Source organism: Corvus brachyrhynchos, unplaced genomic scaffold (genome assembly GCF_000691975.1).
Source record: "Corvus brachyrhynchos isolate BGI_N302 unplaced genomic scaffold, ASM69197v1 scaffold202, whole genome shotgun sequence".
In the NCBI taxonomy this organism is placed as follows: domain Eukaryota; kingdom Metazoa; phylum Chordata; class Aves; order Passeriformes; family Corvidae; genus Corvus; species Corvus brachyrhynchos.
Window position 1 is genome coordinate 5,565,583 of NW_008238132.1, and position 15,034 is coordinate 5,580,616.

At 44.7% G+C, this 15,034-nt stretch overlaps 1 long non-coding RNA gene across 1 annotated transcript; it reads right to left on the reverse strand.

Annotated features, from left to right (window-relative positions):
- Positions 1-1,088: 1,088 nt before the first annotated feature.
- On the reverse strand, positions 1,089-14,167 carry LOC108446599. Its single transcript, XR_001861825.1, has 4 exons — positions 13,987-14,167; positions 6,778-6,834; positions 1,869-1,926; positions 1,089-1,524 (listed from the first exon to the last, which is right to left on the reverse strand). It is a non-coding gene; the product is annotated as an uncharacterized LOC108446599 (long non-coding RNA).
- Positions 14,168-15,034: the final 867 nt, after the last annotated feature.

Here is a 15,034-nt window from a genome sequence, read left to right on the forward strand (position 1 = left end):
TCACCTGAAGTTGTCAGTCAGGGTACAAGATCATTCTGAGCCTATAACACGGACCTATCAAGGTGTCCAGCCACTATTATCTGTATAATGTAGAGATAATTTTTTTAGAGCTCCTGTGGCATACTAGTTTAAAGATACCTGTGGCCTTGGCAAATGAAAAAAACAAACTACAAAATCATGACAATAAGATACTGAACAAACTGTGTTTGGGGTTTGACTTTGATCTGATTCCAGGTAAGGAGTGAAGGATGTTTTTTAAATTTTTAAAAAATTTGTTTATATCCATTAGTAATTCAACAAGGCCTTTACACATCACTGCTTTCTTATTAGTTACCTATGAATTGTAAAGGATTCTGGGGACAGCACACACAAATTACTGCATCTGTGGATGAAAACTTATGAGGAATAGGGAGAGTAGTGGTGCTCTGGTGCCTCCATTGTGTATTTGCTCTACCAGCTCTCCTGAGACAGTAAAATGCCATAATTCCTGCCTTGCACAGGAGGAGTAGAGCCCAGTAAAGGGCTATGTGCAGGTTAACTGGGATCAGTATCAAGCCCAAATCTTATGGAAGCCCCTGTTCCTGGGACCAGGGGGTAGGTGGGTGACTTGGGATGCTCCATGGGTCAGGCTGGTGTTTGCTTGAGGATGAGACATGCTCAGACCGACCAACCTGCCTGCCCATGAGGGGCCGGGGTGCAGCCTCAGCAATGCATGGACAGCTGGCTGCATGCACCCCAAATCATGGCCAGGCCCTCAAGGACAGCTCAGGCCAGCCCTGCGGGGAGCTGGAACTGTGTGGTGCCCTCTTACAAACCTTCACATGGGGGGAAATCTCTTTTTGTTTGCATTCATGTAATGACTTTAGCCAGGGAACTTTTAAGACTGATTTCCCTTGATTTGTCATCAGAGGTTTTACTTCAGTCCATAACATTTTCAAAATTTGGGGAAGAAATAAAGTCTGCACTCTTTCAGGGTGAAAGTTATGAATTTATTACAGTTATTTTTATAAATGTTGGATAATTAAATTTACATGTTAAATGTTTATAACATATTTACAATTTATATGAATGTAATTTATAAAATATAATCCAAAAAATTACCTTGCAGCGTGTTCGTGGAACAGTGTAACAGCTTTACCTAAAACAGGTGCTTATACCCATTTCCCTTGGTGCCAAGCACATGTGGTAACATATTTTAAGAAAAAAGTTAAAAAAAAAATTTGGATATTCCTATAAAGATTGTTCTTAATGAACTGAGGGCTGTTTAAAGTACACTGAAAAAGAATTTGGTCTTTGCCTCTTAACAAGATTGTTTATTCAATTCCCTTTCTCTACCTTCCCTCTGCCAGGAAGATTAGACATGTCTATATGTTTACATCGGGCAGACGGGAGGAGAGAGCCGCATCTCCAGATGGTGTAAATCCGTGTTGCTGCAGCAGCATTGGTGGTGGGAAGGGTGGTATTATGCTGATTTACTGTGGCTGGGGAATCAGACCTATTTTTTTCCCCAGCTGGAAGAGCAGCCTGTAAAATAAAAATCACACATCTCAGTTGATTTGAGAGATGCTGTGTAGGATTTATCTGTCTAACAAAATAAAAAAAGAAAATTAAAAAACCCCTCTGCAGAGGCTGGCAACATCCCTTTTAATACAGCTGATGTTGAAAGGCCCAAAGACAACCCCTTGGACAGCCATAACTTCCAGTTTATTAATAGCAGGGGCACAGCAGAGGCTGCCAGGCTGTGAATGTCTCAGGCACACTGTAAGTTTCCAGTTGTTCAGTGTTCCTGTTGCTTGCCTGTGTATGGCATAAATACAGCCTAACGTGACTGAGCTATATCGAAAAATGTTACCAATTACTCTGCTTACCTGGATTCCTTTGGCACAGATCCTGTGGGCTGAGCTGATGGAGAATGTGTTGCTCGTGCTGGAGGGGAGAGAAAAATCTTTCTTTATAAATAAAAAAAAAGATCCTCTTTTTGTGTAGAACAGCAGGTTGGTTGGTTTTTCTCCCTGCCTTGAGATTTCTTGCCATTTCATTATTTTGTATTTCAGATAAAACCTTCTCACCTTAACGAGGAACATTTTTCCCCATCGGTTTTAATGGTATAATAAATTGAGGGAGAGCAAAGAAAAAGCTTCTGAAAATGAACCGTAAAAAAAGTTGCTGGAGACCAAGGGCAGGCTTTGCAGAGGGAGAGACAAGAGTTACAAGTTAATTTACTTTGCCTTTCTGTTCAGGTTTCATCTGTAAACAGCTTGGGTCTCCTTATTTTAGAGACTCTTTGGAAGGGTGTATGTGGCTGCAGAGGGGCAATGGGGTGCAGAGGACTGGCGGTGCCCCTCTGTGGGAAGGTCATGGTGCTACAAGAATGGGGAGTGAACCCCAAATGGTAATTTTGGCCCAAATACATCATACAGGTAGATGCGGTGCCCTGAGGGGCTAGCTGCCAGAACAGCACCTTTCTCCTCCAGGTTTGCCTTCATTCAGCGGCCACAGGCTGCACATTTCCCTCTGCGTGCTGAGCACAGCAGACCTGTGATGATGACCCACATCTACTGGGTCAGTTGTACATCTCGGCTTGTCTCACGTGCTCTTGCAGGTGATACAGCTCTGATGCAGCGTCTCCATACCAGGTGACCTTGTTTCCAAAAAATCAGAGAGGATGGAGGGAAGAGATTTAGGGCAGGCATATGCAGAAGTAGGTGGGAGAGAGGAGAAGCACCTATGGACATGTAGAGATCTGGGGAAAGAGGGCTACAAGGAGGCATTTGGGGAGGGCAGTAGGATGGCAGAGGAGATGGTAGGAAAGAAAATGCAGAAAAGTAAGATGTGGTAAAAAAGAAAGGTATAGATAGCTGTGACAAGGAGCAAGAAAAAGCATCGAAATGCAGGTTACTGTTCAGATTACATAAGCCACTCTTACGAAAGACAAAAAACAATGAAAAGAGATCAAAAGAAGCCAAAAAAGCCCTGTGAACCACTGTAGTGTACAAATTCTTGAAGACATGTTAAATGTTGACACTGGGTCCCTAATGAGGCATTCCCATATTTGACTTTCCTTGGTAAATCTTCCTGGGTCTACATACTAGCTCTCTACTGAAACAGGCTGAAACAAAATTCATATATCACCTGAATTTTAATTGTGATGTGCAAATCCAAGAAAAGACTGCCTAGGATAGCCCTGAGAGAGGTTTCTGCATGCATTTGCTTCCTGTCTTTTTTGGTGGTTTCTCAGCCTCTTGCCAGGATAGATTTGTCCTCAAAGATGCAGCTCACATGTATCCCTGACAAGAATACTTGGTTTCCACCTGGAAAGCTCTTTAAAAAATTAACCTTATGTGTGTAAACAGTTTATTTTCTCATTCTTAGGAGCTGGCAAATTTTTATGGAGAAAAATGCAAAAGTGAGCAGAAAACACTTCTGTTGATAACCCCCAAGGAGGACCAATGCATGAATTCCTTAGGAAATAGGTAACCCTTCAAGGAATAGCCTGGCTCTTTCATGCTGGCTGTACATTTCTGACTGTGCCAAAGCAGGCTGTGCCAGGGGCTCTCCTACAGCAAGTGGAGTCCCAGTTCATACCATGTTCAAAGAAGAATTAATGGAAAAAGCCCAATCTTCCCTCAAAAAAAATGGTTTAGACTTAGGTTAAGGCCAAGTTGGTCCACTTGGACCTCAGTTTGTGATCCAGTCTGTGTTGCAGAAAGCCTGACTCTCCCTGTGTAGGCAACAAGCTGCTGTTCCCCAGGGCTGCTGTGTTGTTCCCTTCCAGTGGATTTTGATGGAGCCACTTGTCCCTTCTTCACCCCCTTGCAGGGGACAGCTGTGACCCTATTCTGGCTGGTTACTCAATGAGCTGTAAAATGTTACTAAAACCAGGATGTAGATATCTCTCTATATCTATCTACCTATCTATCTATCTATCTGAAGTAAACAGAGCTTGAGGAGTCTCATAAGAGAGACATCTGTCTAATATTAATTCGCTGGCATTTACGTGCAACAGAGCAGCTCTGATATAGACAAAAATGAAAATGGATGCTCCTAAAATGGATGGGTGGGTTTTGTGTTTAAACTCTTTCTTGTTTTAATTCTGATTTTCCTTTCTTTCCAGATGAGTACTTTGCATTTGTGATGAGCTCTCTCCATGGCTGGGATTAAGGTCTGGGTGCTGGTGCTCCTTACCATGCGCTCACAACTCAATGGTTTTTTGCCCAAAACATGGTACATACCAGCCCAGCAATCCAGACAAATGCAGCCCTCACTTCCAGGAAGGGAAGGGCAGGCATATGTTGCTCCTCACAATCCATCACCATGTTAGCTATCCATGCATGGCACTCATATTTAACCATATGATGGAATGACTGCAACACTCAACAAGGGAAGAGTGACTGAGGCCTTCAACATGGTCACAGATAACATTCGTCTCTCCAATTTGGGGAAACATGGATTTGAAGGGGGAACAGTTCCGTGGATAAGGAATTGGCTGGATGGATGCAGCCAGAGTCGTGGTAAATGGCTGTAAGTCCAGATGGAGGCTGATGATGAGTGGTGTCCCTTGGGGCTCTGTCTCAGGACCGGTGCCCTTTAATATCTTCATCAATGACACTGTCTCAATGACAGTGAGATCAAGTGCACCCAGTTTGCAGATGGAAACAAAGCTGAGCAGTGGAGTTGACGCACCAGAAGGGTGGGATACCATCCAGAAGAACCCAGACAAGCTTGAGAAGTGGGCCCATGAGAGCTTCCTGAAGTTCAAGTCCAAGCGCAAGGTGATCCAACTGGGTTGGGGCAAGCCCAGTTATGAGTATAGACTGAGGGAAGAACTCACTGAGAGCAGCCCATGTGGAGGAGAACTTGGAGGTTCTGGTGGATGCAAAGCTGGACATGACCTGGTGATGTACTCCTTCTGCCCAGAAAGTCAACCACATTCTGGGCTGCACCAAAAGGCCTGGGACCAGCAAGTTGAGGGAGGTGATTTTGACTCTCTATCCTTGTGAGACCCCACCTGGAGTACTGTGTCCTGCCCTGGAGACCTTAACACAAGAAAGACATGGACTTGCTGGAATGAAGCCAGAGGAGGGCCATGAAGACAATCAGAATGGTGGAGCACCTTTCCTATGAAGACATGCTGGGAGAGTTGGGGTTGTTCAGTGTGGGAAAGAGATGGATCCAGGGAGACTTCACTAGAGGCCTTTCAGTACTTAAAAGAGGCTTATAAAAATGTGGGAGATTGACTTTTTACATGGTCAGATAGTGACAGGACAAGGGGGAATGGTTTTAAATTGAAAGAGGGAAGATTTATATTAGGTGTTAGGAGGAAATTCTTTATTGTAAGGGTGGTGAGACACTGGCACAGGTTGTCCAGAGAAGTTGTTGATGCCCCATCCCTGGCAGTGCTCAAGACTGGCTTGGATGGGGCCCTGAGCAACCTGGTCTAGTGGAAGGTGTCCCTGCCCATGGCAGGGGGGTTGGAAATAGATGATCTTTAAGGTCCTTTCCAACCCAAACCATTCTATGATGGTTCATTCTATGATTCTATGATATGCAGACAGAAATGTAGGAAAGCTCCAGAAACGCTGAGTTATTCTCTCTCCTTCCTTGTAACAGATTGCTGAAAAATACCTGTCGATATCTCTTCTTTCTTCAGAGGTCTTTCAGGAAACTCAATTGCAATTTTTGCTTGTTTTGCAGGAAGGGATGAGGAAGTTCCTCCAGGCTCTGCATCACAGACAAAATCTCTGCTGGTTCTCCTAGTTGTCTCTTCGTTGAAGAGAGCAAGATTAGTCTGCTCAATATAATCTTGCAATCTCTGCATTTTGAAGGCTTCTTTAGAAGCCGCATATTCCTCTTCCAGCCTTTTCAAATTTTCCACTGTGAGAGCAGAACTGGAATATGATGACCAAATCCAAAGGGGAAATATTTTTGCTCGGGACTGGTTACTGCAAGACCCTGACAGCTTATGTCCATTAAACATATCTGCAATGCATTAAGGAGATGAGAATCTTTAGCAACAGGCAAAGTCAATTCATCATTCTTGTAACAAAGAAAGAAAGAAAAGAGAAATCCCATTAGTCACTTACTCCTGATGGGCGTATTGATTGATGTAGTTAAAATGTTCACACTCAGATAACCTTATTAGATTGAAAATCACTTTCTTTTTAAGAGGATCTACTAGGCTCCAATTCAACAAAGCACTTAAACAAATACCTGATATTAAGGTCATGCTCGGGTCCTATTGGTGGGATTTTCTTAAACAGTTCCTACCTAACACTTAAGGCCAAAGCTTAAGATAGCTACAAAGGATGACATAATGCCTATCTGTGTTTCAGATCTGCCCAAAGCTGAGCAACCAAATATCTCACATCATAACAAACTATGTTACCCTCTTCCCCACTAAGGCTGTACTAAAGATTGCATCAGTGATTCCGTTATTAACCCAGTGTGCTTTGGCTGTAAAATGCTGTACAGCTGAAACTTACTGTGTGCAGGCTGCACTTTATATTCATTACTAGTACCCAGACAAATTATTTTGGACAGTTTTTGCTACACGCTGATGGAGAAAAAAATAAAAATGTACAGTGGAATCTATTGAATCTGTTTAATTGGACCTGCTGATGGCCATCCGACCATGCCAATTAAATAAAGACAAACAGAAGCAGCTCTCAGAGGACCTGCAGTGAATAAACCCAGGGTAAATACTGCATGGTTTTTCTTATTGCATTATTCTGTATAGTTGTGTGTCTGAAACATAAACTAGCCATAAAATCAACTCACCCTCCTGTTTGCAATATCTGCTTAATTGTGTCTGCATCTTCCGTTCACCCACTCAGTCTGTTTAATGTCAAAAGATAAAGGAGGGAAAAATAATAAGGTTAGTTTGGCAGAACTAGTGCTTTGCAACCTCCTCTTTCCTGGCCTGCCCCTCCCTGTCAATTCCCATTGGGCATGATGCTCCTCTGCTCTGTCTGACTGCAAACTGAGATGGCTGTTTCCAGGTGTTTTCTCAATGCAGGAGACCCAAAACCTTCCATTGCTCTGGGCAGACAGGTCTCTGCCTGCACTGTGGGAGCCCACAGACACGCTCGCACCCAGGCACCGCAGGTGCACTTGGGATGGTTTAGTGGGACATGCTCCTCACCCCTCAGCTGGGCTTCCCCAGTGGAATAATTTCTGAGAAGGGAGTAGGCAAAGGCCAAGCAGGACCAGCACAGCACTGTCCAAGGTGAAGACGCTGCCCAGGCAGGGTCCCAGCCAGGGCTGTTTCTGAGGTGCTCTGGCAATGGTCCTCTGTTACCATTTCTTGCGTACTGAAGACCTTGTAAGTCTGAGACACGGTGTTTAGCACGTTTGAATCCACAAGGCTGAACCGGTTTCCTTGTGTAATACAGGTGCCTGAGACAATGAACTCAAGTGCTACAGAGAAGCACATGAATAGTGTATGAGTATTTTCACCTTTGTCAATCAAACTTATACATCTCACTAAAAGAAATCACTGAGTCGGTCTGGCAAAAGCCATATTCCCTAACTCTGTGTTGAATTCACATTAAGGATGACATTTGATCCTCCTCTTATCCTTCTCTTGGGATAATTTTTTTTTCAGTTTTCTGGAGCTTTCCTTCTGGTCCAGGTACTTGTGAAAACTGATGCAAATGACCCAGAAAGACCTTCAAAGGTTTCTTACTACAGTTTGGTCTAGATTAGCTGTCAACACCTGACTGTAGAGAACCTAGTGTTACACTGCGTCCTTCATTACTGGGATGCAAAGCATCTTCTTATCATGTGATCTAATTGTGTTGTTTAATTTTAATCTCTTTAGGGGGCTAGTTTTGGAAAAGTCTGTCATTTCTGCCTTTCATGAACTGTTCTGCCATTTTTCTTGTAACAGATTTTTAAGATTCCTTTGCTTCTTAATCAGACTTTAAGACATCTCTATGTAATTAGCTCTGCTAATCTTCGTACTGCTGTCATTCTGCTTTCTCTGTCAAGTTTTTGTGGTCACAGACCTTTAGAACAGGCAGGGCTGGAAGGTGCCTCTGGAGGTCACCAGGGTCTCAGGACTCTCCTCAAAACAAGTCAACTAGATCAGGGTCCTTGGTTTTTTGCCTAGGCAAATTTTAAGTATTTCCAAAAGCTAAGATTCTACAACATTTCTGCCTTCCATATTTAACCCCCCTTGTGCTGAAAATATTTTTGCTAATATTTAATTGGAATTTCCCATACTCCAGTGCATGTCTGTTGCCCCTTATCCCACCACAGGGCAGCTCTGAGAAGTCTGTCTCGTCCTTACCCTCTCATTTGGCAGCTTCAGGCAGCAATGAGAGGTACTTGAGTATTTTCTCCTCCAAGACAAACAGACCCATTTCTCTCAACCTCCTCTAGTGCACATAAGCTCCAGCCTTTACATGTCTTGGTAACCTTTTTCTCCAGTACGTTGTCTCTCATACTGGGGAGGCCCAGACAGGATATGGCATTCCAGGTGTGCCTCACTAGTGCCAAGCACAGGGTAATAATCATGTTTCTCCACCTTGTGTTTGGAAGTCAAATCTAACCCGGCTGTTTTGGCTGCATCTTCCTCCAACTCAGGACCACCCGCGTCCTTCTGGAATGCCCTGTAATTGCCATTTGCCTGGGACTGCAGTGCATAGATCTCAGCAAGCTCAGACACTGCTCTGGGACAAGCTGGTGCCACTTTCACAATGTCTGCATGGCAAGGGCTGTGCTGGCCTTGTGTCTGTGCACGGTGCTTCACCCACGTGTGTCCCTGCCCACCACCATCGCTTAACACTGACTGCTCTCCTTGAACTCTTTCTCTTTCATGAATGTTTTAGAGGATGTTTTGTAATGTATTATTAGTGAGGCTTTTAAAATATTTTCTCTTGCAACCTTGAAAAAGGGGAATTGGAATGAATAAAAGCACAACTGAGCTGAGCATTTCTCAAACCCAGTGGAAGAGCACAAGCCGTGAACCTGTGGGCTTAGCTCCCTGCCTGGTCCCATGCAGCAGCAATGCCCAAGGGCAGGATCTCACCCTTCATATACAGATTGTCTGTGTTGCCTTGCCACCCTTCCTATCCTGACTTTCTCCAAAACAAAAGAAAAAAAATCACCTCATACAAGAAGTGTGGAGAACTACTCTTCCAGTGGTGAAAAAATGTTTTGAATGGATTATCCAATTCTGTCTGTGTCACTCCACACAAAAACATGTATCTGACCCTATGGGAATCATAGATCAGGAGGGTAAAGCCTTCAGGACAAACAGTTTCTGTCTCTGTGCTTGTACTGTACCTGCCAGACTGAGGTTTCACACCCATCAGGATGGTCCCACAGAATAATCTGAATTACAGCAGCTTTTAGAGTACCTTTTCTTGGCACTTGGCACATCAAAGCTGCACAACTCCCGGATCAGCAGTTTCTGCACAGTTTGAAGGAACGCAGCACTTGAGTGTTCATGTTGAACTTTTCAAAGAAACTGAAGAGGATCAAATGAATTATTTTATTGAATTCTAAATATGGAGTGGGTTTGTTTTTTTGTTTTTTGTTTGCATGCTTTTTTTCATCAGAAGAAATATTTGAAACAAAAAGCCCATGGCAAATTAGAGGGATGGAATGCCACATTTTGAAAGTGCCAAAATTAAATATTCCTGCTTTGGAAGTTTGCCTCACCCTCTCCATCATGAGCCATTCTGGGATTTTGACATCAAACCATTACATTTTTCACTTGACCTGAGGCATATTTTCATTACAAATTCCAATATTTTTGCAAAATGCGAATAGAACATTTTGCTAATCTGGCCAGATAGGATCGCCACACAAAAAAGAGTGCTCTTGCTTTTGTAAAATCATAGTTCATGGGGACTGGTATTAAATAGAAGAATCAGCTACATCAAAATAGCAGGCTTAAAAATCTCATAGATGATGGTAAGCTGCCCATTGCAATGTCACAGGAGATTGTCACTAAGTATTCATAAACACATCTGCAGCACTGCAACACTTCTTCTCCAAAACCATATCTGTCCCTGACATCAGAGTTTGCCATAAAAAGCAAGAGAATTCAAAGCAACATTTACTGGCTATTTCCTCTGTGAAGCATCACTTTCTCTATAGCTCTTCTGTTCTCATAATAATATGCTGAAATCTAGTCAGAATATTTGAATCTTAGAGAAACAAAACACAGCTGAAGTAGCTGGAAGGCGAAGGGCTTGGGAGGCAATTTCCTCTGATTCATCAGGAGACAAAGGCAGAGCGATGGCTGTGCTTATGTTAATAACAGTGGAATTGCCTCCCTGGCACCATTACCCTGATATTTCTTTAGCTCTTGCTGTCATGCCTCATCTCGCAACCCCCCCAGTCCTGTACTCTCAGACACAGCCAGGCTGGATATGCCCAGGAAAGGCCGCAGCAGCACCTCCTGCCATCCCCATCCTGTGGCACTTCCCTGAGCAAAGTGAGGCTGCCAAACCAAACTGCCCAGCCCCACATGGGTGTTCCCATCACAACTGCCAGCCTCCCCATCAAAGCTTTGTTTTCCTTACTCTGAGCTCTCCCATCATCCCCCATTAAGAATGAAGCTGACTTCACCCTCTCTATGACCACATCCCCTGGGTTGGGGTGCCCCACTGGGGGGAAGGATGGCCAGGAAGATATTGTCAAGCTCTTTCACTGATATTAGCTGGTGGGACCCAGTATCTCAGACAGCTCTGCTGGGTGCAAAAGAGACAACACCTTCCCTGTAGTATCATCTCAGGGGAAATGGTTTTATTTGTACATCTGTAACTCCCCAGGCAGAGGCAGAAGACAGAGAGTGCAATGCCATCAAATGAGAATTAAACTCTGTGTCATACTGCAAAATGTCAACTAAGTTAATTCCGGCTGTAAGATCCCTGCACATATCCCAAAAGGTAGAGTAGTGCTATGTACACAGGACTAGAGAGACTTCCACATGCAGAGATTGCAGTGGAATTTCTGCACCAAAGCAGGTCTGGAGAGAATACTATGTAAATAGGAGTTTAGTCAGGCTCTGCTTTCCATTGCTATCTTCAAGATATTTGTGCTTGTAGAGGGAACCTTTCCCTCTAAGCTATGCCTGGTTGATCCTATGGGATTTATAATCTAGTTTATAGTCCACTGCAATGAAAGGCATCTGATGATGCCTCGGCTTTGTTTGTATGTGACTTTCTGGCAGGACTTTGCAATGCAATGTCAGGAACTGTCACACCCACAGCCCAACAGGGACTGGGGCCTCCAGAAAAGCGTCACTGCAGTCTCCCCATGTTTTTGGGGCAGAGGGACTGGCTGGCACCACAGGTGCTGTGATGCTCAGAGCTACAGCCTAACACCACCCACCAAGGGCAGGTGGGGGTGGTGGGCTCCACACTTCCTTAAATGTTAAAGAGGCAGATATGTTTGTGTATACATACATATAGGTATGCATATATTTTCAGACTCAAGGAGAGTCGTGTGCCCATTACGCACACAGTACTGTTATACACACTATACACATTCATATATATAACATAATGCAATAGAATAGCTATCTCTCTAAAAAAAGCCCAACACGGTTATGGACTTTAATTTCCAAACAAGCCTATTAAAAGCAAGCAGGTTGTTTCATCTATTTCTGCCAATGAAGCTGTGTCCAGAGTAGGTCTCCAAATTCTGAGTTACAACCACTACTCTTGTGGAGAAAACAATCTCCTAAAATAACTCTGTTTCTGTACTTTGCACTTTGAAAGATGTTTGGAAAGCAATTGGTCACTGTAAATCACACAGAAGACTCTTGAGTGGTCTCCTGTTGTGCAGTTCTTGTGCCTGTTGCGTCCTACCAGTCCTGCAAGCACCAGCAGATCCAGGAATACTCATCTCAGCAGTGTCTTTCCATTCAAAGGGCTGCATCCAAAAGCCTGGATCTCACCACAGAACTGACATTGGCTCCAGCTGAGTGGCTGATTACTTCTCCGTAACACGCAGTGGCCATTAGTAGGCTTACAGAAATACAGAAATATATGGCAAATATGTGATGTTCCAAGCCCTAGAGAATTCACTCAGCCTCGAGGTTATAAAGATCCTGCTAGTTCTGCAGGTGCAGGGATGAGAACCAGCTGCCTCTGCTTGCAACCAGTAATACCCGCAATTAAGAATGGAACCCATTTATTCTGGTAAGACAGAAAAAATTGCATTTGTAATATGTAAGCATAAGCAGATTAAAAGGGGTATGCAGAATCAGACTACCAGCTTCTACTGCTGGGATTTAAAACCTGACTTTGGCAGATGCCATTGCCTGGGCCACGGAGCAGACAGGACACACAGCTGAGGAGCTACAGTCCATGAATGCTCTTCAGAAAGCCTGGCACTTCAAGAGCATAGCAATTACACCACACAGTAAAGCAAGGCAGCTCCAGCCATAAATCATGGTTCTTAGTGTGTATGCTGGGACTTGTGGCATGAGACACAAGAAGTGGTCTGAAGTTAGACTGTCTGACAGCACAGAAATCCCCAATTAACTGCCAGTGGTTCCATCTTTTTCCTGCTTTGGAAGAGTAAAGGACTCACCTGACAGCAACACCAGGGATTTATTGAGTTTGGCTCTGGGTAATACAGAGCTGAAGTTACTGCTGGCTGCGGTTTTGATTTCTAACACTGCAGCAAACTGTAGGTAGAAACATTTTTCTTCATTTTGGCCTGCAGGACCTGATGCTCTCATGCACACAAAGGCCTTTTGGCAGGACAGTCTCTCCTGCTTCATGTCCTGCAGTGCAAAAAGGAGCCCAGGCTCTGTTGTGTTTTGTCCTGCCCTCTGCAGCAGCCAAATATTTTAGTAGAGATGAGAACAGCCCTTCTTAGAGGTGGCGAATAATGCATAACTAATCCATTGGCCCCTACACATAGAGCTAAAGGTCATAGTCACAATGCACCCAAACACCAGCGGTGTAAATTTGCAGTGATACCAAGTGACTACAACTGCTGCAGGCTTAGAGCAGAATAAATCACAGTTATACTGAGCCAGTTGTACTGAGAGAGAGCTGAGGAGCTCTCTGGTGTCTCTTCCTTACCCTGATGGAATAAACTATCCTTAGGCTATTCAACTGAGCCTCTTATTTATGCTGCACCTCTAGAAATATAAATGTTATGGTAAGTCAAAGGGAGAAATACATATACTCACAGAACCGTCTGTTAAAACTACAAGTTTTAAAATACTTCTACAAGAAGTAGAAATTTATGATGAAGAAAATAAAGAGATAAAGGAATGTGAATATTTTTTACGAAGAGAACATGGAAAATGAGAAAGAAGCCAAGGGGCAATGCTGTCAGCACTGACCCTGCTGAGGCACAGTCCTACCGGATGCCTTAAAAACCTCTTGCCTGTGCCCTGTCCGTAGGCACCTTGGCAAGAAGCTACCTGCCAGGATGTGTTGTCCCCATGTGCCATTTCTAGGGTCTGCCAACCTGAGGGTCTGCAGCAGTATCTGCTGTCAGAGAGGAGGGGGCAGAGGGTGCACTAACTCCAGCTCTCCCAAGGATTTGCTCAACATATATTTGAGAATGTTTTTCTTAATTTCCCCTTTCCATTTTTAATTTTTATTAAGGTATGTTATAGTATGGTCTGGTCAACTGGTGCTCCTACATCTCAGGAAATTCTGATCTCAGGGATGGCTGGGGGGCTAAGGGAGGAGGTTGACTCTGTATCTCTTCACTTTCTATCCCCCACTCTTTTGTCTCTACTCCTGCCTGCTGCAGGGAAAGCAATGGCCCTTGGGGCATGCTGCAGCTTCCTCCTCCTCCTTCCTTCCTAACTCCTATACAGGGTAGGTTTTTTCCGTCAGGGGTTTGGTTTTCATCTCCCATGTGAAAAGTAAAACGGAAGGAGAACAGCAAAATTGAGTTCAACGAGGATACATGGGGATAAATTGTACAGCAGCATCCAATAACCACAAAAACCCCTTTGTCCGCATCAAGCTCTGCACAGGTGTCCCAGAACAGCCTTACGTCTTTGGGCAGGAATATCCAGGAGATTCCCCGCCACAAGGAGCAGGCAGAGATCTGCTGGCTGGGAGGTGCCTGGCACACCCTCGATGTCCTCAGTATCCCTGGGTGTTGTTGGGACTCTTCTTCTCACTGTTCTGCTGGGCTGTTTGTCCCCCCCACGTTCTGTTGGTGATCTGTTGGGGATCCATTGGGGTTCTCGTGGGGTTCTATGGGGATTCTGTTGCCATAGTTCCCACATTACCATGCCACATGTTCTCAGTCAGGGCGGTGGGGGGTCCTGCCAGCTGGCAGCCCTTCCTGAACATTTTGGTGGGGCTGTGGGACACTGGCCAGGGCTGGGGGATGGAGGGGACAGGGACTTGCTGTGGTGGAGTATTTGTGAGATCACATCCAGAGATGTCAGGCCTGCCTGGCATGCTGGAAGTGGGACACTAGCCTGCAAGCTTGTCCCGAGGAAGGATCGTACTGCTGGCACCTGTGGCATCCTGCCCCAGCAAGCCCTGAGGGAGGGTGGGTGAATCATCCTTCTGTGCTTCTCAGAAGGAGAGCCTGGGCATCTCATCATCTAAGTCATGGTGGGCAGGTTCCACCCAAGTATTCCTTGCTGTTCTTTTTTGCTGTGTGCTGCATCTTGAGCCTTCCCTGGTATGAGCTGCCCCCATGGGCCACAGCACAGCAACATCCTCACCCCATCCATCTGCCGGTGCTGGAGCACAGGGTTAGTAACCCCTGCTGTCCTCAAAAAGGACTCTCCAGCTTGTTGGGTTTAGGTCTTTTGTGTATGTGACTTCTTTTTCTACCATCCAGAGGTGAAATAAGGTTGCTGCTTATTCTGGCAGCTGCTGAGTGTCTGAGCTGAAAGGGCTTGGGGAAGTTACAAAGGCTAATGACTTGGGCAAAAGCTGCTTCTACATTTCACTCACAGATTTCTTGAAAGGAGAGCCAGGTTTAAAGGGAATGCTTGCCTGAGTCCAGCTGGGAGTGTACCGGTGCTGTCCAGAAGTTGTGGCTCCATCCCTGCTGCTTCCCGCTGTTCTTTTCCCTCTTC